This window comes from Anguilla rostrata, chromosome 7 (genome assembly GCF_018555375.3).
Source record: "Anguilla rostrata isolate EN2019 chromosome 7, ASM1855537v3, whole genome shotgun sequence".
Classification (NCBI taxonomy): domain Eukaryota; kingdom Metazoa; phylum Chordata; class Actinopteri; order Anguilliformes; family Anguillidae; genus Anguilla; species Anguilla rostrata.
The window spans coordinates 50,594,188-50,620,172 of record NC_057939.1 but is presented as its reverse complement, the minus strand read 5'-3'; the positions used below and the strand labels follow the sequence as shown (position 1 = coordinate 50,620,172).

The following is a 25,985-nucleotide window of genomic DNA, read 5'->3' as shown; positions in this document are numbered from 1 at the left end:
CCACAATCAATAATTCTCCCCATTGGACATTTAGCTACATTTAGCTTCTGCCAATAACAACATCTGATCAAAGTAGTCTGACCAAAGTAGCCAACTGCAGAATACTCGGACACACAACCAAAACGGACATACACCCTGAAGAGTTCACCAGTCCATGGCAGGGCACACGTACACCATTCACTCACACACTCATACCCTGGGGATATGTGTACCTATACTTTCTAACTTTCTACAGCATGTACAATTTGAAGAGAAATAAGAAAACCCATTTGTCTTCTACATCACAGTGGCATTGTTGTCAGCAGAATGCTTATTTGAAGTTCAGTTATTTGAATGACTTATTTGAATCTCACCGAGAGATGGAATGTCCATTCCAATTTCCAGCGGCTTCGCCCGTCTCACCACGACTTTTCAATGAAACGGTAACTTAAACTTTGCACAGTTCTGTCATTTCAACAAAGCTGAGGCTGCTTTAACCACAGAATAGGAGATTCATTCCGGGAGCCTTGGGTTAAAAGAATTTGGCAGAAGGATGACTCACGGGCAAACTCTAAAATAAATTCAGCAATACAACCTGCGCCAGAGTGTGCTCGCAGGCGGGTCTCGGTAATGAGGCTGTCACCGTGCTTGGAAACGAGATGAAAATAACTGCAAAGAAGTTTAAAAATCACCCATAAGATTGTTTGGCATGTTTGCAGTCTATTAAATTTGTATAAGGCGCAAAAGAGCCAAGTGCAATAATACAGTCGCAAACATGGGGGAGACAGATGGCTGTCAGAGTGTATTTATGCATGAAAACTTAATGCATCTGCCAGCAGGGCCGCACACTTTCTGGAGAGTCAATATCAGAAGGAAACCATCACTGGGAAAAACAAGCTACCACTGAGTCAACCAGAAAGGGTGAGCACCTCTTTCAGAGGCAATGCTCAGCTTATACAGACACATATCATGTTATAATGTAAAGGGCGATTAAGAAAACCAATAAAATACAATTCACGGTGAAAACACCCACAGGGACACGGAGAGAGACAGACTTCCTGAACCCAATAAATGTTTAGGGTTATGTTGTATGGTGTAATTCATGGGCTAGGATGAACCAATCAAACAAAAGTTGTCATTCGTAAAAATCTGTTTGGGTAAAAGCAGAATCCCTCATAACATGATACTACCACCGTTTCTGGTGTCCAAGAGACATGACTTTCTTATAACCAGTAACAATGCTTCATTATCACCACAGTTACTGCCTACCAGTTTAGTTCCGTTTCATAATGTCGGCTATTTAGTTAACAGTCTGTCTTCAATTTCCAAATTAATTTCTGACTGGACTGACTGGTGTTTCCTCCATCTATGTTTCCAACGGCAGAAGAGGGGGTGTTTGTTTTTTATCTCCCTCAGTCACACGTGGGCTCTGTACCAGAGCAGGTTAGAACGATGGCGGGGAATCAATGCACACGAGGCTCCCCGTCCCCCCCAGCTCAATTCCATCCTTTAGCGTCGACGCAATTAAAAATCCCACTGCTGTCTCTAAAACCACCCAGCTTCACTCAGTCAGAACAGGGTTCCACATCAGACTAATAAAGCAAAAAGCAAGCCACTCCACAGAGACCACCCCCCTCCCCACACCAAGTTCCACACCACGTCACATATCCCAAACTGCAACTGATTATATGGATGGTCGGGTAATTGACCTCTATTGACTGAGGATTAATTACCACTGTGAAACATCCTAGTTATACTACGGCAAGCAATGAATCCTGCAGGTCAATTGAGCAGCCATCCATTCTATGGTAAACTCCAAGTACTGGTAGCCAACAAGAACTTTGTAATACAGGGCCTTTTGGAAACCTTGGCAGCAAGATGTATCAAGACTATCCATCACTGTGTGGTTCATAACAAGGCAAGCGAGGGATGTACCCTCTCTCTCCCTCCCTCTCTCCCCCCCTCATTCTCTCTCTCCCTCCCTCCTTCCCCCTCTCTCTACCACCGTCATTCTCTCTCTGTCTCTCTCTCTTGCTCTTCTTAATAAAAGTGTGTGTGAGAGAATAGGGCTGTGTGTTGTTTTCAGCAGTTCCCACACCGTTCTTTAATGTGAATTTGAATCTTTCTCCCAGCACTGTTGGGGGTACCAGCAGTAAGGTAAGTATTCAAAGAGCGAGGTGACTTTACCTTTTCAAAACCAGCACGGCAGCATTACTCTCCGTAGAGATATTCGTTTGTTCCACATTAAAAAGAGATGCTGACAGAAAATAACTTTTTTTTACATAAATATTACCAATGTTTTACTCTGGTTAATACCACTATTCTGGAGAGACAAAAGATAATGATTAGAGTAGAATTATTTGAATTAATTCAGGAACTATAACATCAGCCCAATGTGTTTACACAGTCTGGATTAAAGCCAATTACAAACCTGAAAACAAACGAGATCAGATGTGGAAAAGACAGGTTCAGGACCTAAAAAGTTCTCCTCTGCATTTTTGCTCCAATCACCCGGATTTGCTAATTAGCCCAATTCTTCAGCCAGGGGGTAAAACTAATTAGTGGAATCAGCTGGCTGAGCTCACGGGTGGAAGAAACACATGGCAGGACTTTCAGCCTCTGACCCCTATACTTCTCACCTCTGAAGATAACTGCTCCCTCTAACATTGCTGTTCTGGGAAAAACAATGGAACAAAAGGCAGGGAAAAAGTCATAAAATTTCCAAAGACTCGCAACAGACAATGGTAATACTCCCCAGCATCAAACTTGAAGAAAAACCAGATAAAAATATATTTTTCTCTTTTGTAATTCAAGAAAGGTTTCTATGCAGAAGAATTCTGATAAATTATTTTACTTCCTTGAGACCACCTAACCCTGGCACAGAACCATTTTTTTCCATATTTTCTTTACGTTTTCAAGCAATGCCACTTGAATTGCGACTGACTCTGAAATACAGTAATAAGCCGTCTTCAATAGCTCTTCAGGGTTATATTGTGGAGCCAGAATTGATCTTTTTTTTTCACTGATCTAACAATGAAATTTGGCCATCGCCCAATGCAGCCTCATCGTAGTCTGTTTCCTGACCAAATGGCTTGTCAGAGAGAGGACCTGAAAGCAATTTATACAGCAATACAATAGAAGGTCTTAACACACTTACCGAATATCAGACCGGTTTGTCGAACCACTGCTGATAAAGTTTAGAAACTCCAAACATTTTTGCACATACAAAGCTGCACTGCGCATCGCACAAACCACAGCACACACAATAGCCTGTAAGAATATTTATTAGATACACACAGTGGCACTCCCTTGCGTTTAGCATCAGGAGAGTGTGGATGGTTTTCTGCAGCACAGCTTATCTTCGTGTGTATTTGTGGGTGTGCTGACAGAGGTGTCACAAAGCAAATGAAAGACCTAGTGAGGTCTATCGAAACGTGCGGGAGGTGTGACCGCACATCTTGTGTGACGCTTGAGAACAGGATTTAAACACTGCGTCGAGGGGCAGAAAATATTTTTCCCGGTAGAATGTCTGTAGTAGTAACTGTTGCTGGGAGGATGATGCTGGTAACAAGGTGTGAGCGTGAAACGAGAGATTATATTTGGTACTCGAATTATCTTGTTTGAACTTTCCAGTGAATGAATCACTGTGCAAAACTTTCTGCAAAATGAAAGAATGTAAACTGGCTGCTATGCCAGATAATAAAGACATCCATAGTTTAGTCTGTTAGATTCACCACATTCTAATTTGCACATTACTCAATTCAAATGGTTTCCGTCATGCAACACATTTCAAAAGAGTAATTTAGCGATCACTAAAAATGTACACAAACGGGGCTCCAGGGGCTGGTAATGTCCTTTGTAGACACAAACAACTGAAAGGAATGTGGATGGAAAGTCGATGTTAAATTCCCCAACACCCGACAAAAGCTGCACAAAGGATTTATGGCACTGCATGTTTCTCAGGCTTGAAACAATTGAGTTGGAACCACATCCTGTTTGTCCCCCATTACAAAGTGAACATAAACAATCGCACCACAAATTTACGGGTTGTGTAAAATTCTAAATGCTGTGGCAATGAAACTTTGACCTATACAGAAAAATATGCCATCGTGAGAGGGAACAGCTAAATTTCCAAAATGGAAGATAAACTGGATAACCGGCAAATGCACTAGTAATTCCAGATTAGGCAGATTAAACTGCAATGTTATAACTTGTGGTTGTACGTGTGTATTAAAAAATGACATTTATGTTTATTACTGTGAGTAAACACTATAAATGTAGTCTGTTCATATGTATGGCCTCTGGCAACATAATATCACTATACAAGCTAGGTTGGAGTTACACGTAGTGCATTTTCTTGTTTATTTAGACCACAAACCTCCATAATTGTCCTATACCAGCCATTGTAAAGTCAGTGGGCCATCCTAAATATCTGTACAAACCTAAAATATCCTTCATCGCACACAAAAACTGACTGAACAAATTGAAAACATGTACTAAAACAGAAATAATACTTTTTTTAAAACCTGAAAGTGAAGTATCCATTTATTAAATAAAAAACCTAAACAATCAAAACCCTGGATGCGATATTTCCTGAACGTGACGCTTCTAAATCAGCGGAGCAGGACACGGGCTACATGAACCTGGCGTAAGGTATTGTGATGTCACAGAGGGACAAGCTGTGTGATCCCAGGGCACCTCTGATGAACAGAGGGCTCCTGCATTCCGACAGCATGAAAAGCAGCATTCACTGCCTAAAAAAGACCAGAGGAGAGCACCGAAACCCAGGAGAGGAGGCGGAGCCTCACCCACAGAGGAGTCGAAGCCCCGCCCACAGAGGAGGCGGAGCCCATTCCTTAACACAGCCACAGTGAGAAAAGAAATAAATAAAATAATCTCACTCTTTGTGCGTCCAATAGAGGCGGGATCAAAGGGATAACCGCAGCCAAAAATGACCACTTGGGAGAGAGTGATCTGAACGACAGACATGCAGGTTGTTAAGTTTGTTTTGAATTATAAGAAAAGTATCAATTTCAGTTGTCCTGGTATCACTGTGATGGTACACCACTGACGAAGATGTGATTTTTTTGTCCCATAGATAGTAGTGTTAATTGTCTAATCAACTCTAATAAGAGTACATTTTAGTGCGATACATTCGATCCCTCTAAAAAAAAGTCTATTAGAGTTTAATTAACACTGACCTCTTCACTGCATATCATTAGATATCCAATGATATGTTGTACGTTGCCTGCAGGAGTTCTAACAGAAATAGGACCCAACTCACAGACTCACAAACATCGCGGTACGACAGGATTTAAAGCGCTTATCCAAAATCCTCCAAAGTGCTTATTTTCCGTTAGGGCTGAACTGACAGGCTAGTACCTGAGTAATCACAAATGACCTTTTCCTTCTGCTTAAAAGCAACAGAACAGAAAACATATGGGAACACTTTAGCTGCAAGCTATTTTATCTCAATGACCATATTTTGCTCAATTTTGCCATCCCCATCTCATAAGTAACAATTACGATGCAGTAACAAAACAGCAATGATTTAGATTTAAGGGTTCCTAAGAAAGTGACACATTATTATTATTATTATTATTATTATTATTATTATTATTATTATTATTATTATTAATTAGTGGCAATTAGTGCTCACTTTAGTCAGTTCAGCAGCAAACAAAAATTAATTTAGCCTAAGCATTACCACAGAACATTCAACAAAAGACTGCCCTTAACTATTGACTAACATGTAAATGTAATCGTTACTTTTTCAATCACAAATTGATGGCAGCTACAGGAGGAAAAACATCCAATCCATGTTGACGGAATCCACAGCAATGATACAAAAGATTCATTTTCATTTTCTCAAATATAAGATATTGGCAGCAGACATCATCCATTTGTCACCATGCATCCATCATAATTCAGGATTTAAAATGCTACTCTCATACAGTAATAGTCTCACATAAAATGCCATGGCTCGGTAAGAGCTTCATAAAAGCTTCATTGTTTTCAAGATTTTTGGTGAAATAAGAACTTGAATGCTACAAAAAAACAATTTCACAAAAAAAAAAAGAAATCAACACTATTTCACCTTCGCTGTACTTTTTAGTCTGACAGTTTTTGCAAAGTGTTATTCAGAAAGTGCAACTCCAACTTTCACGAAGCTCCTGTTTTTCGCAAAGAAAAGGAAAAAGGCATTTAAATAACGATAACAGCGCGCATCCACTTTGGCTAAAGGGATGATGGGATAGCGGCCAGCCGGACCGGAGGAGGACGCGAGCGCATGACAGGCCGCTGCAGACCTTGAACAAAGGTGATATCTTTGTACAAGCCGAGTAAAAAAAAGACCCATTTTTCCAGGGGAGCCGGCTATCACTGCCTTACCCTGCGGGCCTCCTTGCGCCCGAGCCCTTATCTGTTGGTTATTATTTGGCTGGACGAGCCGAAGCATGGCTCCCTGGGTAGCTTTTGACATAATGACTGATTACGCGCCGGACCCCCGGAAACCCACCGACGGCCCCCTTTTTTTTCTTTCTTTCTTTTTTTTTTTTTTTGCGTAGCGGAAGCAGCGGCGGAAGGATTGCCGGAGACGGATCCCGCTCGCTTGCGTCCCGCGATGTCTGGGCGATGAGGCAGCCGGACTCTCTGATTGCGGTTCAGCCATCTCGAACCCCCTCGGGGCGACGCGTCCGGGGGGCCCTCGCCGGTTTCACATCGCCCTGCGATCTGTTGTTTTTTTTTTTTTCTCTCTCCCTCACTTAAGCTAAGCGTCCATTTTGCGAGACTAAAGAAAAAAAAAACGCGCCGACCGTCACGGAGCTCCGAAGGCAGAGCGCGAAAACTATCGCCGCCGCCGAGTCGCCCGAGTCAGCGGTCCGCTCGCGCTCCGGCGACGAGATAAACCGAGGAACGAGGAAGCCCATTTGCGGGCCGGGGCGGCGAGAGAGATTGTCGGCGGCATCGGGCCTCAAATTGAAGCGCCAAATCGAAAAAAGAGAGAGAGCGCGTTCACGTGACCTGCCGTTTCAAATGAGACTGAGACCTCAGTCAAAGGAAAGGGACACCCACGTCCATGTGACTTCAGCGTGATGAAACCGAGAAACACCACCGTCAGCATTAACGGCACCGGCCAATCAGAAAGACGGTCAATTAAATTCAAGGTGAGACAAAAAAAAAAAAAAATGTATAAAAAAAATTCATCTTCCAAACCGTTTCGGATCAGCAAGGTCCATATCAATCTGGGTGCAACAGCTCTGAAGGTGACAAAGATCATTTTTTTCCAGACCAGCATTAAGAGGGCAGGAAACACTGAGGAAATGTTGGCCCTCCACATCATCAAACGCAAGACTAAATGTAAAACTATGCAATCCCTTGACGCTTATTAAAAAAAAAAGAAAAACATCAATGTAAGTGACCGCATAAGCCTTCAGTATAATGAAACCCTTCCCTTCCCCTCACGCACTGCACTATCGATCAGCCCAATCAATTTGGCCTCGGGCGATAGCAGCGCACGAGGAGACGGGGTGGGGGGGGGCGGGGGGAGGGGGGTGCAACAACAGCAATCGAAGATTACGAGAGATTTTCAAAAACAGAAAATATTATTTTTGTATAGTATAGCCTACGTCCCCTGGCACCTCAAGACAGCGTATACCCTGACAAAAAAGAGGCAATATAACATATAACTCAAAAGAAAAACAATCTGGGGAAAGTAATAAACATGCAATTACATTATATCTGCATACAAAAAATGCTTAGGGCCAGATTCAGTAAGACCAGTTGCATGTGCAAAAACCTTTAAGCACACACAAAACTAATAACACAACCGATGACTGGTGCAAACTAAATACGATGACCAATCATTGGTCATGTTACAGGTTTTGCACGTGCTAAAGGTCTTAGTGTATCAGGCCCTTAATGTCTCATACAAGAAACCTCGGAGACAGACATTAAGGTCTGACGTTCCACAAAGATCTTGATAATAAGATAATAATCCATACTATAAAAAACTATAAAAACTCCTAATGGGCCTCATGATTTCATCCCATCATTCCTTCTGACCACCATTCCCATGGATTACAGTGATGTATATTTCCCAGTCTTCCTGCAGAGCAGAATGAGTATTTCAAATGAGGGGCTATTTTGATAAAATATTCGCAACTACATTCTGGGAATCCGCGGTTTTACGCACCATGCAATAAGTGCAGCAGTACTGTGCGCTTGTCGTAATGGCAGCGCCCCGACAATGCACAGTAACCTGAATGACACCACGACGGCACGTAACCAATCGGCTTCATGGCATTCCAGGGGAATGTCCCCATGACAACGGAATGGCCTCAGAATGCTGTAATTCAGAACGGCGACGGGAAGCGGAATCAGTTAATTTGCCCTCGGTTGCCCATCACACACATTCCAAAAGAGAGAGAGCGAGATTCACTCTTTTACCCACAATGCCCATTCTACTGCATCTGTAATTCCCTCTTCCGACAGCTCAGGATTGCTGGCTTGCATATGAGATGAAGCACTCTTTGACTAAGCACACATGTGCGCCCCTTGAAGGGCAATTCATGGTTACGACTGCTTGGAGAGCTGATGGAAAAAAAAAAAGATATTTGATTGGTTCATTTAATTGCTGCTGTGTACTTATGATGTGACTTTTCTTTTTTTTCTTTTTTTTTCTCCTTTTTTTCAGTAGCCTGTAAATTATTGACTTGTATATGCCGGATAAAAGCATGATTTCAAGCATGATGCTTTCAGAGATGTTCAATAGTTCAATAACCAAAAATACTGTCGTTGAAGTTTAAAAAGAACATTTGCGTAAATGCATTGGTACGCCAGAAAAAATGCACATTTTAATTAGGTATCCAAACTCAAATCTGGCACCCATTAAAGTGTGAGCTATAAAAACATTTTTTAGCACCTCTGCTGCGTTTGCACTCTGTCCTCTCTTAGCACACCATCGTAGTAGCCATACTGCTAAAAACTCTCTAGCCAGCTGGCCAGCAATGTTCGAAATGCTAATTATAATACGCAACAGCACCAGACCTCCCTTTAGCCAGTGGCTAGTTCTAAAATGCACTGCTGATAAAAAAACATGCAGGCATTAAACTGTGATCAAATGAGTAAGGAGGCTTCAAAATGAACTAATAAACATCATACATATTTTTGTTCTCGTCTCAATCTTTGAGAAAGCAAACCACTGCATTTTGGTTAATCACAAAATGAGAGGAACCCCACGGTTTCTAGAAGACTGAGGCCATCCATTCAGCCTTCAATATTAAACTTGGATGACAGAAGCTAGATGCTAGACATTAAATTTAGAAGTGTGCTTTGTGTGAACAGAAAAGCAGTTCACATAATATTGTACCTCAACGGCTGAATACAACTGAGATGCTAATAACATTAGGTCTCTCCAGTAAGTTAATTGCAATTTATGACCATAGCAATATTGGACTTTTTCTCTTGAAAAACTGAAGCACAGGCAGACAGACAGATGATAGATAGATAGATAGACAGATAGATAGATAGATAGATAGATAGATAGATAGATAGATAGATAGATAGATAGATAGATAACACTGTACTGTGCAAAATAATATCACATGCGTCATTTAAAAGCTCCACAACAGGCGGTGCATTGTAGCACTGAAGCCGTTTAGTGAGTTGGGGAGGGCTGGATATTAAGAACAGTTTTGTTGCAGTCAGTTTTTCTATCAAGGACACGAGCGTAGGGTTTCCTTTCCAGCAAATCATTTGGTATTACAATGGCCCTAAAATCCCAATATAACATTTATCTGAAACGAGCTGTAATGGTCTACACGCACTTGGCCGACACCGAGAAGCTGCAGCTGCCGGCAGCTCAGCCGCAGAGCGCTCTGAGCTAGCCACAAAGCAAAAGTCCCTTCAGAAAGACAGTAATTACGCCTCTTCCGAGCCATCACAAAGAACACACTTCAGACGAGCCATGCAACGGTCGCCTCAATTTGTCAATATTAAACCAATCCAGGGTAAGTACAGGCAACATAAAAGAATCAATGTTTAGCCACAACAATATTACGACAGTAAAGCTGTTGTCACAGGGAAAAAAAGAAAAAAAAAAGAAGATTGATCCTTTCATAACGGGAAGAGTACTGTTTGTTGGTCTTCTGAAGGCCCGCAGTTTTAGGCCGGCCAAGTTTGCCATTCCAGAAATGAAATTGGTGAGGCCGGAAATTGGAAGCTTATTGGTAGCGTGGAACACGGCAAGCAAACACGGCTGAGATGATGCCCGCGGACGCGTTCTCCTGAAGTTATTTCCAGCAGAGCGTCCCGGATCCGGTCGTGTCAAAACACAAACAAAAAAATCACCTGACGTGGATTTAACAACTGCGAAATAGGCTGGGAGGCTTGCTAAATCTTCGCAGCGAAGGCAGAGTTCCTTCGGCAGGTGGAAGCTTTGCTTCTGACTGTGTGTGCATGCGGTACGCTGGCAGTCTCTATACCGGTGGTGTCAAAAACAATCCCTGAAGGAATTGAACAGAGGGAGGGAGAGAGAGATAGAGAGAGAGAGAGTGTGTGTATGTGTGTGTGTGTGTGTGTGTGTGCGTGTGTTTGTGTCGGTGTGCGCTTGTGTGCATTTGTGTGTGCGTGTGTGTTTGTACCAGCGTGTATGCGTGCACGTATGCGTGCGTGTGTGTGCGTGTGCGTGTGTGGGTGGGTATGAATGTGTGTGTGTGTGTGTGTATGTGCACGTGTTTGTGTGTATGCCTGTGTGTCCTGTACTACATAATGCAGAAGTGGATTAGTGCATAAGAATCACCAATGCAGTTCCCATACACAGCTTTAAAATACTGTTTACAAGCACGCACTAGCATAACGAGAAGCTGCTTTTTAAATATGGGCTTCCTATAGGATTTAGGCTATACATCAGTGTTAGTTGTGTTGTACTAAAGAATTGGAGTGTGACTTTATCTCTCTGGGTCATTTCAGGTGTGTTGCAATACGAACTGTTGATTACAAAAAATACTTTTAAAAATGTGCAGTAACAGAAAAAAAAGGAAATTGTGCAAGTTAAGAATGTAAGAATAGATGTCAGAGCAAATACCAGCTCTTGTCTTACAACAAAAGTTTGACCTTCAGCCTAGATTACAGGCCACAGCACTAGCACCCGTACATTATATATACTGTATATGATACACACTCACTTTATACGGACATTTGCAATTTTAAAATGCCTATAAACGTCTGCTTGAGAGACAGTATTAACAGTCTGATCAGCTCCTTTGGCTGGGCACCATTGTCTTTAGCTTGTCATATTTCTTCAACAATGGCTTTTAGAAAGCCCCAGGATGTCTACCCCTGTTAAAAATGCAGAGTAAAAATTCAAAATATATAATTGAAAATATTTGACATTGATTTTCTCCTTGTGTGTTATTATGATGTGTGCTTGCTTAAAAGGAAAAAAAATTGAATCCTTCAAGACCCTGAAATTGAGTGCTAAGGTTCCTTAATAAGTAACTCTGGTGAAGTGCCTGACTCAATGTCACAGAAAGCCAGTAGATATTAAAACCTGGAGCCAATGTCCAACTCTAGGGACAGCAGTTCTAAACTAGGCTGCTGCACTTAGAGTGGAAGACCAGATGGAACATAAGGCAGTGAGGTGAAAATACTTTTTTATTATGGAGGAAACATCATGTGATGCAAAAATTATAAATATAAGGAATGGGGTCAATATAATCTGAAGGACATGATTTTGCTAAAATATATTAAAGAGGATATTAAATGTACAAAAATGGCTTCCAATGGTCCCTAAAGTCTACTTTTCCTAGTTTTCCATGGGCAAAATCTGCACATCAATCAGTTACCTTGCAGGCAAACATTTGTGGAAAACAAACCTCCCTTTTCATGATATGATTTAGCATAATCCGAAAATCCATATTAAAACTAGGCATTGTCAACAACGGTGAACTTTGTGTCATTGGCGAGTTCCAGATTACAAAACACGGTGTCATATGTGTGAGGTGACATATTGGTATTTTACAACCAACAAATTTGCAAGCTCTTGTAACCGCCCTCATTACATAAAACAAAATGAGGTTTTCAGAGAACACCAGTATAGTCTCTCATCCATGGCAAAACAAACACTGCTACCGTGTTTTCTGTGCACTGCTGGTGAGATATTATTCACAGCAATTTACCAATGACCTGCAATGTGTTACGTGACCTTCCACACAGATTTAAAAAAAAACCGGTGCACTCCGCAACACAGAATTAATACATCGAATTTCAAATCTGCATCGATCAGGAGGAGTAATGAAGTAAAACAAACCGTTTGTGAACTCGCTGGCACAGTGTAAATAATTAGCTCTAAACAAAATGGAAGTGTCCGCAGAAAGCCATTTGCAAACTTTCTCGCTTTTCGATATTTGATTAGGATATTGAGCCGCGAACAGCGCCGCCCGTCTCGGCGCTTCAGCTGGGGGGGCGTGATGGATAACCGACCGCGTGTACAATGTCAGACTGTTAAATGCGCTGGCAAAAACACCACCGGACAAGATTCAGTGGGTGGGGAGAAGGGCCATTGTTCAACACGGCGAACCGTTTTAAATGTTGCCCCTTTTTAATGCAAAGCCCGTTCAAGCTTTTATTCAAATTAAACGCATAAATTACAGGAATAAATTTAACGCGGTCCCAGGACTGAGGAAACTGCTGCTATTTTGTTTTGTTTTTTGTTTGTTTGGTTGTTTTTCAGTTTTGTCTTTTAAAATAGTCTGGATATGGTTGAATGCAAACTGGCAAGCTGGTCATATTGTAAAGTTACCTCATCTTTAATTCCCGAGGATAATTATGTTTTTTTTTTTTTTATAGATGGCGAGTACTCATTCCATTGTGACTTCGACCACGCCTCCCGAATCCGCCCCTTCGTATTTTCCGCCTACTTCAGCACAATGTCGGATCCAGCACTTCTCGGAAGGGCCACGCCCCCTCCGGAAGGGCAGCCAATCAGGAGTCCGGCACTGTGAATGGGGCCAGGTCCTCGAGATAGCAAAATCCCCACCGCAGCACTGCCGCAAAAAAAAAAACATGTCATCGCCAAACGTCCCTCACTTCAGCAGCTGCCGCGGCCAAAGCCTGTTTAAAGGAGTCGAAATAATCGGATAATCCAGTTCTTTATAAGGGGGCAAAGAAATGGGTTTTAGGTAAAACAATGCCGGAGGCCCGGCTGAAGCAGAATGGCCGGGCCTCCGCGCTCGGTCTCGGGGGAAGGCTGAAGTAACATCTCCATTCACGTCCTCACCTCGCCTGATTCATGAGTGCAGAGGCCCGGTCACATTCCTCCCAGAAAGCCTCACAACACCCCATTCTACCGGGGTCTGAGAAAAAACAACCACAATGCAACTCATCTCGCAAAATGACCCCAGGGGGCGGGGCTTCTGAAGGTTGAGTGCACTGACAAACCTTTGAAGCAGCATTTTTTTTTTTTTTTTCCTTTTTAGCCTTTTCTCACGTTACCATTTGTTGGCGAAACTTTAGCCGTTAAGACACTAATTCTCAATCCTTATCTTGCCCTGTTTCCAAACCATGGTGGCCGCCCATATATGGCAGCTTGCTGCTTATTCTGTCAAAGGGATTTTCTACCATCACTTTACATGCTGATGCTCAAAGACTTAACAGGCCGCCTGTGAGTTTTAAAACAGAAGGCTTACGCTACACTTGATAGGTTATTATTGAATTGAGGTTACATTTATTTTCATTTCCTTTTATGCGTTGTTAGATGTCTTTCGGCGCGCCGCAAAAAACGTCAGTTTTCCAAGAGGATTCATCGAACATTTTAAAAGCCCCAAACACGTGGGAAACTAGGCCCGGCCCGGACCGCTGTTGTAAACACGAGCTTTTTGTGCAAACAGCCGTGACGCCACAAATCCTTCACTCAATGTCCCAGCTTCCCTTTCAAAGTCGCGGGATGAGAAGTGAATGCTTTTTTCTCTGTCACCCTTCGCATCAATCTCGAACTCAGGCTCCAAACCGCTTGCCCGCTCGGCCATTTGCGATCTGTCAGGCTGTTAAATTGTCCACTTTCTCGCAAGCTCTCCCGGTTCTTCCCCCCCTCCCCCCCCCCAGTACAAAAGGAGCTCGGGAGCCACTGGGGCCTCCCGTTTTCTTTTCTTCCTTGTCACGAAGGAACCCCCCGCAGAGGAGAAGAGGCCTCATCTTAGCAGCGTGATCATCCTACCGCCCAGCGACCGGGGCCTCCGGTGAGCCGCCGTCAAGGTGTCTGTAGTTTCCTGACAGCGCAGAGCGGGGAAGCTCGAACCCGGCCCTCGAGGACAGCAGCACTGCTGGTTCACACTCCTCCCCCTCTAATAGGGAGCCGATTTAAACTCGGGAGCCCAGGTGAGTTGAATATTCGGCCAATCCGGCGCCATTCATCGATCAACTGACTGTTAGGTAGAAAAGAAATCCAGCCCTTCTCCTGGCCTTGAGGCCATCCCTGTGATAGAGCCTAGAAAGACCTAGAGTCAGAGAGACCCAAAGAGGCCTCTCTTTAACAAATTCTTTCATTGCTTTTTAAAAAGAACATCAAAAGGAAAAAAGATAAAATGTACAGACGTGTCATAAAAAGAACTGTAATCATCAATTCATGGCGTAATGATTAATAGATTCATTATTGCTGAATAGTTAACTAAGGCTTTGATTGGCGATCATTTCTTTCTAATTTGCCCAGTGGTTTAATCTCTCTCTCTCTCACTCGCCACAAGACAAGGTGGTTTCTGATTGGCTCGGGCATGTCACGTGACCAACGCAGCATGAGGCCACTGAGTAATAACCTGCAAATGGTCATTAGGAGGATAGTTTCAAATCTGAACTTCAATTTGACAGCAGGAATGCAAATAAATCCAAGGATTCTGTATGCTGAATGTAATTAGGCACTTGAAAAATTAACCATTTCTGCACCGCGCGGTTTCATCAAACAGATTTCCATAAGCTACAGAATGTTACTGCGTACCGTGTGCCCTCTTACGGCTCGCTCACAGGATATGTCAGGCGTCATCCGCGAAAAACAAAAGACGCGTGAGTGATTGACACATCCATTTCTGGACCGTTTCCACCATTCCTCCATCTAAACGAACGTTAAGCAGCATTGCCTCAGGTAGGCGCCTGACTCATTGGCCCACTCTGCAGTTATTATGATCGCATCACAAGGTATTTCACGGTCGCACATCAACAATCTTAAAATAGCATTTTGTTCACTTCGTCTTGTGTGGTTTTTTTCCTAGTACATTTTCTGAATATTACAGTACAGGAATTACAGTCGTAAACACATTACACTACTGTGTAAAAACATTTTAACATGTATCTGGCGATTAAGTATCGACCCGTTGCCAAGTATAAACACGAGATGCCATTCAATTACACAATTTACACAAATACACAAATGGCCCAAAACGGGCCTTCTTTTACAGATTTTTAGAGAATGTTAGTTCCGTTCCACTTCATGACTGTTCTGCTGCTGCCTGTTGTACAAGCAGGTACGGCACCTGCAGGAAAGTATGGACCATTTCAACAGATCACTTTGAACCGGACTCAATCACACATGCCTTCTGGCCTCCACTCCTCCACCAGTGCCGTACAGAAGGAAGACATTTTCAATGCAGCGGAAGCTAATTCTGCACCAGTCAAACACCCCCTTGGAATCCACGCGCTGATAAATGGTCTGGTTCCGAGGGAAGGCTTGTACAGAAATATAAAATTAGCAGGTATCGCCAGCTGCCTCTCACTCTACAATTTATTTTCTGGCTTAAATAAAGTCATTAATTTCCCTCACCGCACAGAATGTATGAGTGAGCAGAAGGCATTCCTTTCACAAATCCGTTTTGGCCGGGCACACTTATTGAGAAGGTAAAAAAAGAAAGCCTTGCTTTATAAATGGACACGACGTGTGCAGTGTTCGTGATTGTGTCTATATATGAACTCACTAATAGCCATCCCCAGCAGCACTAGTCACTGGCCTAAAAAGGTGCAATTTCACATCGGAACAGGCGAACAGGAAAGGATACGTCGCAAACAAAATCGGCGTCCTTTGTCTTGTTTGATGGCTCATCCAGTCATGAATTTAACCGGTTTTTATCTTGCAGGTTACTTTAGTTTTCCACAGAAGTAGCTGAAAGATATTCTCTTTAGCCCCTATCCCACACATCATCTGTTTCTGAATCTGAAAAATCAAGATGTGGGTGTCTACTATGTATGCACACACCCGATCATATCAACACTGTGTCCATTTAATGCAGTTATTGCTGCATTTCTGATCTCTGACTACATATCAATCAATAAAATTGAAATAATCCATAGGTTTCTCTCTTTCACTTATTATGGTGCATCTCATGCATAAAACATTTTAAATAAGCCATTGTTAAACCCTAAGCAGAGATTTCAATGGCTGCACAAAATGCGGAACAAAAACAGTCATGCCAGAAACCTGTTCAGAGTAGAGTTAATTTACCTAATACATGTAAAAAAAAAAAAGCATTTTAGAGCATTTTTATGTTCAAAAATGTAATGTGCTGTGTACATCATTCATAATAACAAAGCTGAAATGCCTTTATTTTTTTTCAGAGGCCTTGACAAGCTCCCTGAGGAGTGAGCTGTTTTAAAACCATCTCCCCCCAGTGCGTGGGATATCTCGTTTACTCACTCAATGGGATTATGACACTCGCTGGCTCGGTATTTACAAGAACAAGCTCAGCTGCAGACGCAGCACAGGGTAGATGCCCAGTTTCCTCCGCTATTCTACCAAAAAAAAAAAAAATCCTGAATATACGAACACACAAATAAAACAGGCCCGCAGTTGCCGCACCACCCTTTTCTTTTGGACGTGTACACTCCAGACAAAGTGGAATTCACAGCAGCAGTCGAAAGCTCGCTGGCATTTCGAGCGCATTTCATCAGACAATGCCGACGAGAGAAGAAAACCCAGATTGATAAAAATAAAAAAGGAAACGGTAACATTTTCACTCGAGAGAGAGACAGACAGAGCGCATGAGGCGGGCCTGGAAGACATGAAGGGGGTGTACAGATAAGAGAGAACGGCGGCGCGGAGAAGACGGCTTTCGGGGGATAAAGAGGGAGAAACAAGTCCAGTTCCATTCAAGTCGTGAAGCGATAAAGGTGGAGCCATTTAAGCATTCTCTCTCAGAACTTGTAACTGCTGCGGCTTTCGGCGCCTCCTTTAATTTAGACAAAATGCTGTCTGGATGAAGCACGGGCTCGGTTGAAGAAAGGCAATAATTTGACTGCTTTCAACTTAGCGACGGCCTTCACTTCTAATGGATTTTCTGAAAACTTTAAGTGACAACAACACAATGCGTGTTTATTGTGTGGATTGACAGCGTAACAAGGCTCGCACAAAGACGGAGCGAAAGCGCAACTGAGTGGGCCTTTGTTGGATCTGTCTGAAGAAGTCTATAATGATCAGGGTCGAAAGAATCTGGAGACTTCGTTCTTCAGCGTGACGTCATCGGCTCGAAAGATGAGTCTAACAGACACGGCATCAGCCGTTAGTGAATTATTAAGCGGCTAAATTCCTGACCACAGAGCAGCAGTGGAGTGTCTTGACATAGGTAAGCCTCAAGCCGTAATCATTATTGGCAAAGATGAGGAATTCTAAGTAAATCCATACCAATTCCCATCTATTAGCAGGGTGTAATCAGTGTTGCTTATTCGTTGTTTTCGTAACCTTTGAATTCGACATGTTGCAACACGTTATTGTCAATTTCAGAACTGGAAAAGCCGTTTTTGGGTTAACTGACTTCAATCAATCAAAATAACACCTGCTGATCCAGATAACGTGTAAGATAATCTCGTGTAAGGCAAAAAGCAAAGCCAGTTAAAAAGCATTGCACTGCACACGCCAAACTGAGTATGGAATCAACTGCCCTTAATTTTGCAACCATTAAATTGCACTGACCTGCTCTTTACCCCATAGCTGCCTCACATGCAAACAGTTCCTGACAATCACTTACTTAATGTGCTGTTGTTCAAAAAGTGAGTGCTTCGTGTTGGAAGGTTGTTTCTTAAGTAGGTCCAAGGCACTTGCAGGCACTCCACAATAGCTTTAGGGTGTTTTTTTATCATAAAAATGTGGCCTATATTTGGAAAACAGACAGACAAGACCTGCTACACAAGCACAGCAAAAATGCAATACCCATGATTTTACTTGTATGTGATCTCTGCACTACGTTTAATCTGCACTTTCACATGTTGAAAATGTATCATATGTACTGCATTGTTTGACCTGGCGCAAATACTAAAAATGACCTGATCTTCAACGGGGACATGGCCATATTTACATGTTTTAATGGACGTGTAAGCAATGTCATCGTCAAAATGGAAATTTATATACAGTAGTACAGCATTAATACTGGAAAACAAACTACTGTATTTACAGTAGCTGTGCAATTATCCCCTTGCATTATTATTATTATTATTATGACTAAATCATCATCTGTGATGCAGTAAACTGTTTGTTTTTTTGCATTTTAATGTTTTCTCCACTGAGGAAGCAGCACACAGCCCACACACACAATACTCAAAGAGCGATTAAACACATCACTCATGAATGGGAATAAAGATGAACATATGCCTTTATTTGCCAAGCAACTTCTTGCCACCACATGTCAATGCCTACCGAATTGTACCAAACTGAAAAACATTGCTGTTAAAGCTAATGCGCACACAGCTTTTCCCTACAAAATAACACCTTCATTTGTTAGTGGAGATTTGTGCAAACATTGCATATGCTGTTGATGAAATGGGATGCAATGTCAGTTCGGGATTTTTTTCAATTTCAGACATTAATAATTAAATTTAACTAACATGAATAATTATGATACATGATAATGTATTGTTATTTACCCTTATTTTAACCAGGCAGATGAACTGAGAACTGAATTATCATTCGCAGTGGTAAGCAGAGGAATCAAAGTAGCCACTGAATCCAATGGAGTAACAAAATGGGTAATTACATGGTCTGATGTATTTATATTAATTTATTTTATTTTTAATTTCAAATGCAAAAGTCTCATGGGCCCATTGATAAATACTAATAGAATTCTAGTATTTATTTTATTATTTACTTTTCTTTAATGTTATTTTATCAGGAAACTAGGGTGAATCTGAAATGGATAAGTGCCTTGGGCTCTGTGATAACGAGGGTCAGGTCTACGGAGCGAAATGCCAGCTGTATGGACGTGTAGAAATTCAATTTTCGATTATATAAATCAAATTAGCAAATATTTAAATAAAATGTGAATGTGTTAAAAACCACACAGTTTCCAAATGTAATTAAAACTTGCAAATGCAAAAAAAAATCTATTTGTTGTATGTGAAATATCAAAACATGCATGTGGGCGAATAAACATTTTATATTCTGTACATGGAGGAGTATATATTCAGACTTTCACGATATTAATTTTGGCACTCACTGTATACTACAAAGAGCTGTATTTTTTTTAGAACCGCAAACCACAGGCAATTGCAAAATCATGCTCTTTTGTTCATTATTCCAAGGAGTTATGCCCACTTCCTGTGAGTGGAAATACTTCTCAATTATATAACATTTTGTGATGTAGTTTCCACTCCCTAACACCTATACCCAGCCAACTGCATCCACAACAAACTGCTACATAATGGAACATGCTATATATATAGTGCTCTATAATGTTTGGGACAAAGACATATTATTTTTCTTGATTTAGCTCTATGCACCACAATTTAATCAAACAATTTACATCTGGTTGAAGTGCACATTCTCAGTTTTTATTTAAGGATATTTTTATACACTTGGGTTTCACCATATATAAATTAAGCCCTTTTACACACAGCCCACCTATTTCCAGACACCATCATGTTTGGGACATATTAATATTATGTAAATGAAAGTAGTCATGTTTTATAATTTGTTCCATATCCTTTGCATCCAATGACTGCTTGAAGTCTGTGACCCACAGACATGACCAGATGCATCTTCTGCCAGGCCTGTACTGCAGCCATCTTCAGCTCCTGCTTGCTTCAATGGCAAGTTGCCTTAAATTTTCTCTTCAGCATATGAAATGCATGTTCAATCTTTTTTTCAGAAATCTAAAGGCTCTTTTAGGTACTTCTTAGCAAACTGTAACCTGGTTATTCTGTTGTTGTGGCTAACTAGTGGTTTGCATCTTACAGTGTAGCCTCTGTAGTTCTGTTTGTGAAGTCTTCTGCAGATTGTAGTCACTGACACATTCTCACCTGCCTCCTGAAGAGTGTTTCTGATCTATCAGACAGGTGTTTGGGGGTTTTTCTTCATTATGATGAGAATCTTTCTTTGGTCATCAATTATAGAGGTCTTCCTTAGCCTGCCAGACTCTTAGCGATGACTGAGTTCACCCGTGCTCTCTTCCTTAATGACATTCCAGACAGTTTATTTTTGGTAAGCCTAAAGGGTTGGCCTATGTCTCTGACTGTTTTTTTCTTATTTCTCAGCCTCATAATGGCTTCCTTGACTTTCACTGGCACAACTCCAGTCCTCATGTTGACAAATGCCAATAACAGATTTCAAAGACAGAATCAAGACTAGATACCGGAAGCTCTTATACCTGCGACTGCGACTGAACACACCTAACTAACCAGAAACACCTGTGAAGCCATTTGTCCCAAACATTACGGTGCACTGAAATGGGGAGACTATGCATAAAAAGTTCGGTAATTTTTACATGGTGAAAAGAAAATGTACAAAATACTCTTTCATAAAACCTGAGAATCTGCACTTTAACGACATGTGAATTGCTTGATTGCAAATCTAAAAGTGTGGTGTACAAATCAAGAAAAATATGTCTGTCCCAAACATAATAGAACTCACTGTATATAGTACTGACATATTCAGTAAATATGTGATTGCTACCTGTTTTAATTTCATCTTTAAAACCATTAGGCTACTCAATGAATCATCTTTAATTATTGTATTACTGTAATGCAACCTTACTATGTTGTTTTACAATATGTCTATTTTCTTTTCATCATTTTTTTCTTGTTGTTTTAAAAATCTGTCAAATCTGACAACTACAGTCAAACACAAAAATACAAAAAAAAAATGTTTACCAGTAATATAACAACATTGTTTTTCATTGCTTTTCAGCTTTGCATGATTGCATCCAACCTTCCCTCAGACTAATCATGGACAGCAGGAGTCTCCTTGGATCCAGACATGGATACCCAAATTTCTAAATGTAGTTATTTATTTATTTGTTGATTTGGAAATAAAAACTGATCTGCTACACATCCAGATATAGAGGGATGACGAAGGGTCTAATAACTCTTAACTCAAATATAGCAGCATGATGTTGGATGCTAGGACACAATACTTAAGTTTCTAACAAGACCCACTAGGGGCCTAGCTCGGAGGTCTAGAGTATAAGTATGAAAGTGATTAAAAAGTAAAGTCCCTAGATAGAGCTTCCATTCATTTCCAACCATATATCAGTGCCAATACAGATATCAAAAAATCATAGTGCTGGTCTGGATATCCACTAGTTGTAATTAAATGACCGTTTTGTAAGAAAACACTTGCATCACCATCACCGCGGGGACTCAGGCTACTTGCAAAACAAAAGAACAAATGTTGGCTGAACACAGGCTGAAGACTTCTCCTCCAGTTCAGACTTTCCCCATCCATTCTCCAGAGTGCCCTGGAAGAAAAACTCCCACCAAATTTGACACCCTAAATATTTTAATGAGTGCGAAGCACCATTTCGAAAGGCCCTCCACCAGAATAGTGCTCTCTACCTCCACCCAAAAGCCACCAAAGCCCCCATTGATAATGAGGCTTTAACGCGGTTTTAATTGTGCTGTAGGGTGGAGTTACAAAGAGCCTGTCAAGGTAATGAGAAACAAAAAATTGGCTGTGGGGGTGGTCAGTTATCTCCCACCCAAAAAAGAGACAAAAATTCTCACAGTTCATGTCTGTCATCCAAATTGTAAAAAAAAAAGTACTAATCAGCACCAATGAAATTCATGAATGGGTTGTGAATGTACAGATGTATGATTGTCAAAGAGTTAAGAACGTGACAAAATCTCTCTTTCTAGCATCTTACAGCCACCGGCTAAGAGGTTCTGCTGACGTCAGTTATGATGAAGTCTGTTTAAAAGGAACCAAACTCATGACAGCCTCAAAAAGAAAGAAAAAAAAAAGATGGTCCTATTACTTGAGCTGCGATGAGACCCTTCACCACAGTTACAGAACACTAACAAATTGAAAAGTTAGACGACAAAAAAACAAAGTCCAGGCTGACAACCAATTAGATAGTCAGCATAAAATGTCTGTTCATTTTTCCTCAGGGAAAAATGTCAGGGGCTCTCCTGTCATGTTTATTTTTGGTAGACAGCTATGCTTTTTTTAATGAGCGTTTCGGCACAAAAATGGGTACAATAATTTTGTTGCAATAGACACACTGTAAACACCAAAAATCTAGTCGAGTCTAGACTACGTATGCCCAGAATACTATAGTAGCTGGAAAAAAAGAAGAAAGAAGCAAATTGAAATGCTCGTGTCAAATTAAACTGAAACACAGAAACCAGCCCCAACACACCAGAAGCATGACACATCAACCAACCCTCAACAATCAACCCTTTTTTGACTTGACCAGATAGGTTATTTCTTCAAAATGAGCGTACACTATTATATATGATATTCTCAATCACACCACAGGCCTGCATTTTAAAAACTACAACACTTACATCAAAACGTCATAAGCCACAGGATATTTCATGCTGCAGAAATATATTAAAACACGTGTCTGGACAGCTGTCCCAGGGTTGCTTGGAGATGCTGATCCAAGAATGCCTTTTAGTCAAAGTCACTCAAGTGGAACAACAGAAAAAAAAAGAATAGAACCGAAGTCTGAGTCTTTCAGGGGGTGGGGGGGGGGGGGGGGGGCAGTGGAACAGTGGGGACAGTCTCAAATACCCCAGGGCCCTTCTACAAGGATGTAAAGTCATATTCTAAAATCGTTCCGTTGTACCGAATGATTAAGTAAAATAAGGACACACATTAACATTTTAATTGTGTCGAAGTTGACGGGGCATGGATAAATGTGTGCATGATTTTAAAGATGATGCCTAATTCCACCTTGCATGAATACACGAAACAAAATTGACAGATTAAATGAAACATGAAACCAAGGAAAGCTGCACCGATAGCAGCAACAACGCGAGCAATAAATATGCCTTGATTAAAAAAAGAAGAAGAAAAAAAACCACGATATATTAAACTCTCTGACAGCAAATGTCAATGAGTCCTGGGTGATTTATCACAAGCAAAGAAACCAGCCAGTCTTGTGTACAAAGCGGAGATAAATTAGACAAAAAGTGACAACACGCGACATTCTCGGATTTGCCCTCCGCGCAAGATTTTAATTATCCTTATATCGTGTTCCCTCTGATTATGCAAATGTACCCTTCCACTACTGCGTCAGTTTTTACAGATCACTCAAAGCAGACAAATAATATCACCGCAAGTACAGCTACCCCCTCATCTGCGTTCTGCACTTCAGTACCTTCTTGCAATATTACTGGAAACTAACACTGTGGTTGCATTGGATTCGAAACGCTTAAATCGGAGGTTCTTCACTGTGACAAGCTCAATGCATAACTATTAATTTACCCTGCTATAACCTATGTATAACAGACAATCACCACACTCATCTGTAAGTGCCCCAATACAATCCTAATGAAGATGCACGGCAAGCACCCTGGTTTGTAATAATAATACTTATTATTATTATTATTATTATTATTATTATTATTATTAGTATTAATATTATTATTATTACTTGCTGCTGTTCGTATTGTCCTAAAGGTTGGAGGTATAAGCATGATGTGATATGTTTCGAATGCTTTATGTCACTGACATTTCACTTGAGGAAAATTAAATCCTCAGTAGCCTACCTAACACGTTTTTCCAGCAATAGGCTTCATTCTCCAATATATCATAACCATCCTAGCGCAAAACTAGCTTTGAAAATCGACTATAGTCAACGTATTCACAAATATATGCATGATGGATTACTCTGGTGTGATCGTGATTATGTGTACACCTCTCTTTTTTTACTTCTTTTTTCACTAGTTCAGATTTGTAACTTAACCCTCGTGTCGATCTATGACGGGCTACATTCGAATCAACACAATTAAAGCATTCACGGGATTTTTTTTCAGTAATATGAAATATCATATTAATTATTTATAGAACGAAAATGGTCAGGTTTCATAAAACAAGGACCGTTAATTAATCGCTCACTAATTGACAAACGATAAGCGCCCTTGACGCACCAAAAACTATCAATATATCTTGTCCGAACACACCATTCAAAACGGCATATTCTAGTTGCTAAACTGGCGACAAAATAATGCAAGTGCTATAGGTAGGCTTTACGTGCCATTATAATGCAATTTTCGTGGAGACGTATAAAATGCAGTTAAAAGTGGTCTACGAAATAACGACAGCTAGAGAGGTACGAAGAAAAACATAATTTATATTTTGAATACAGCTATTGCCTTACCGAGTCTCAGAAGCTGCTGATCCGCGTGCAGCAACGATCTCCTTCAAGTCATGCCATTAGAACAGAAGCAAAAGAGTGGAAGTGTTCATGTAATTGTCTTTCCTTAGAATATCGTCCTTGTGCGTTTTTACACCATACACGAAAGATACTGCTTTAAAATGAAAGATGAACCTTGAATCCAAATGGGGGGGGGATCAGTTCGCCGAACTCTCCCTGTATTTTCCCGAAAGCTGATTTGTGGGTTTGCAGTCAATATCTAATATCCGTGCATTAGAAATAAATGTAAGGAGAATTAATGATTATTTTGTATCCAGATCACTCTCCGCCTTCAGTACAAAGCCGAATCCTCCTCCGTAGAGCCCATGGACTACATCGGATCTTTTTTGGCAAAAAGGGGAGAAACGATTAAGTAAAGAATGTATCCTGAGTTGTTCGCCCTCGTTAAAAAAAAGCCCCGCAGTAAACGACTCGAAATCGTTTGCTTACAAAACAGAGCGCTATGAGAAAATGACAGACCAATTTCGAAGCACTGCGCGGCGAACTACAGTCTGAGAAAGATATGGGGAGCTAGAGGTAAGAGAAAAGACTCGGAACCGGATTTTGTCTCACTGCACGTACTAGGGCTCCATCTAGCAGTAAACGCGAGGGAAAATTGCTTGCCAGAGACTTCGCCTGCATTGTAGCTAATTTCGTGTTATTAGTCAATAGACATTGTCACGTGAAAATATTTTTCGCTTGAGTTTAATCACGGTTCGGTTAAAGTTGTCGATGATATGTAAACGTTTTGCAAGGAATATTTAAAATAATATTTTTCTTATTATTGTTTTTAATGGAAAATTGGTCTTGGCTATATAATGGCCACATTCTAATACTTTGTCGATACCTTTAAATTGTCTTGTTATCTTTACACTATCAGTTATCAGCTAGAAAAAATGGGGAAGATGACGCCCCTGACGACATGACTGTATTACTATTTTTTCGATCATGATATAATTAAACTAAAGAGATGGCGCTTCTTTAAAAATCGTCAATTCAAAGGCAAATGTTCATGTCAGCTCTCCAAATCGTCTTTTTACAGGGTTTATTGGTGTTAATGTACAAAAGTCCCTTGAGGTTAGGTAGATTGACACCCACTCAACTATTCCTTATTTCTTATTAAAATCGTAACCATTACTGCTGATGGCACCTGTTGATTATCAACATCACTGACCAGTTCTTTTCACCGCAGTCTATTAGCTCGTGAGTCTTTGCCCACTTTGAACAAGATCTGGTGCTATGCAAAATGTAACCTCTCAAAATACTCACCGGGAATAAAAATAGCAATGGCTTGACACGACTGCAGTGAAGGCAAATATAGTCTTCAAGAGTCCACTGTATGGTCTTCTCAGTGCCTTGCAGCGCTTAACCGTTAATTCGCTGAACAACGTGTGCTTACTC

The 25,985-nt window shown here is 41.0% G+C and overlaps 1 protein-coding gene across 17 annotated transcripts in view; it reads right to left on the bottom strand.

Annotated features, from left to right (window-relative positions):
* LOC135259947 (adhesion G protein-coupled receptor L3-like) overlaps window positions 1-25,120 on the bottom strand; it is a 220,635-nt gene extending 195,515 nt beyond the window's left edge. For 12 of the 17 annotated variants that reach the window (XM_064344915.1, XM_064344917.1, XM_064344920.1 and 9 more), the window contains exon 1: window positions 24,549-25,120. The gene's annotated coding sequence lies outside the window, so the exon portion shown is untranslated. The remainder of the gene's footprint in view (window positions 1-24,548) is intronic. The other 5 variants (XM_064344921.1, XM_064344922.1, XM_064344923.1 and 2 more) reach the window with 1 other exon arrangement.
* Between the last annotated feature and the right edge of the window lie 865 nt (window positions 25,121-25,985).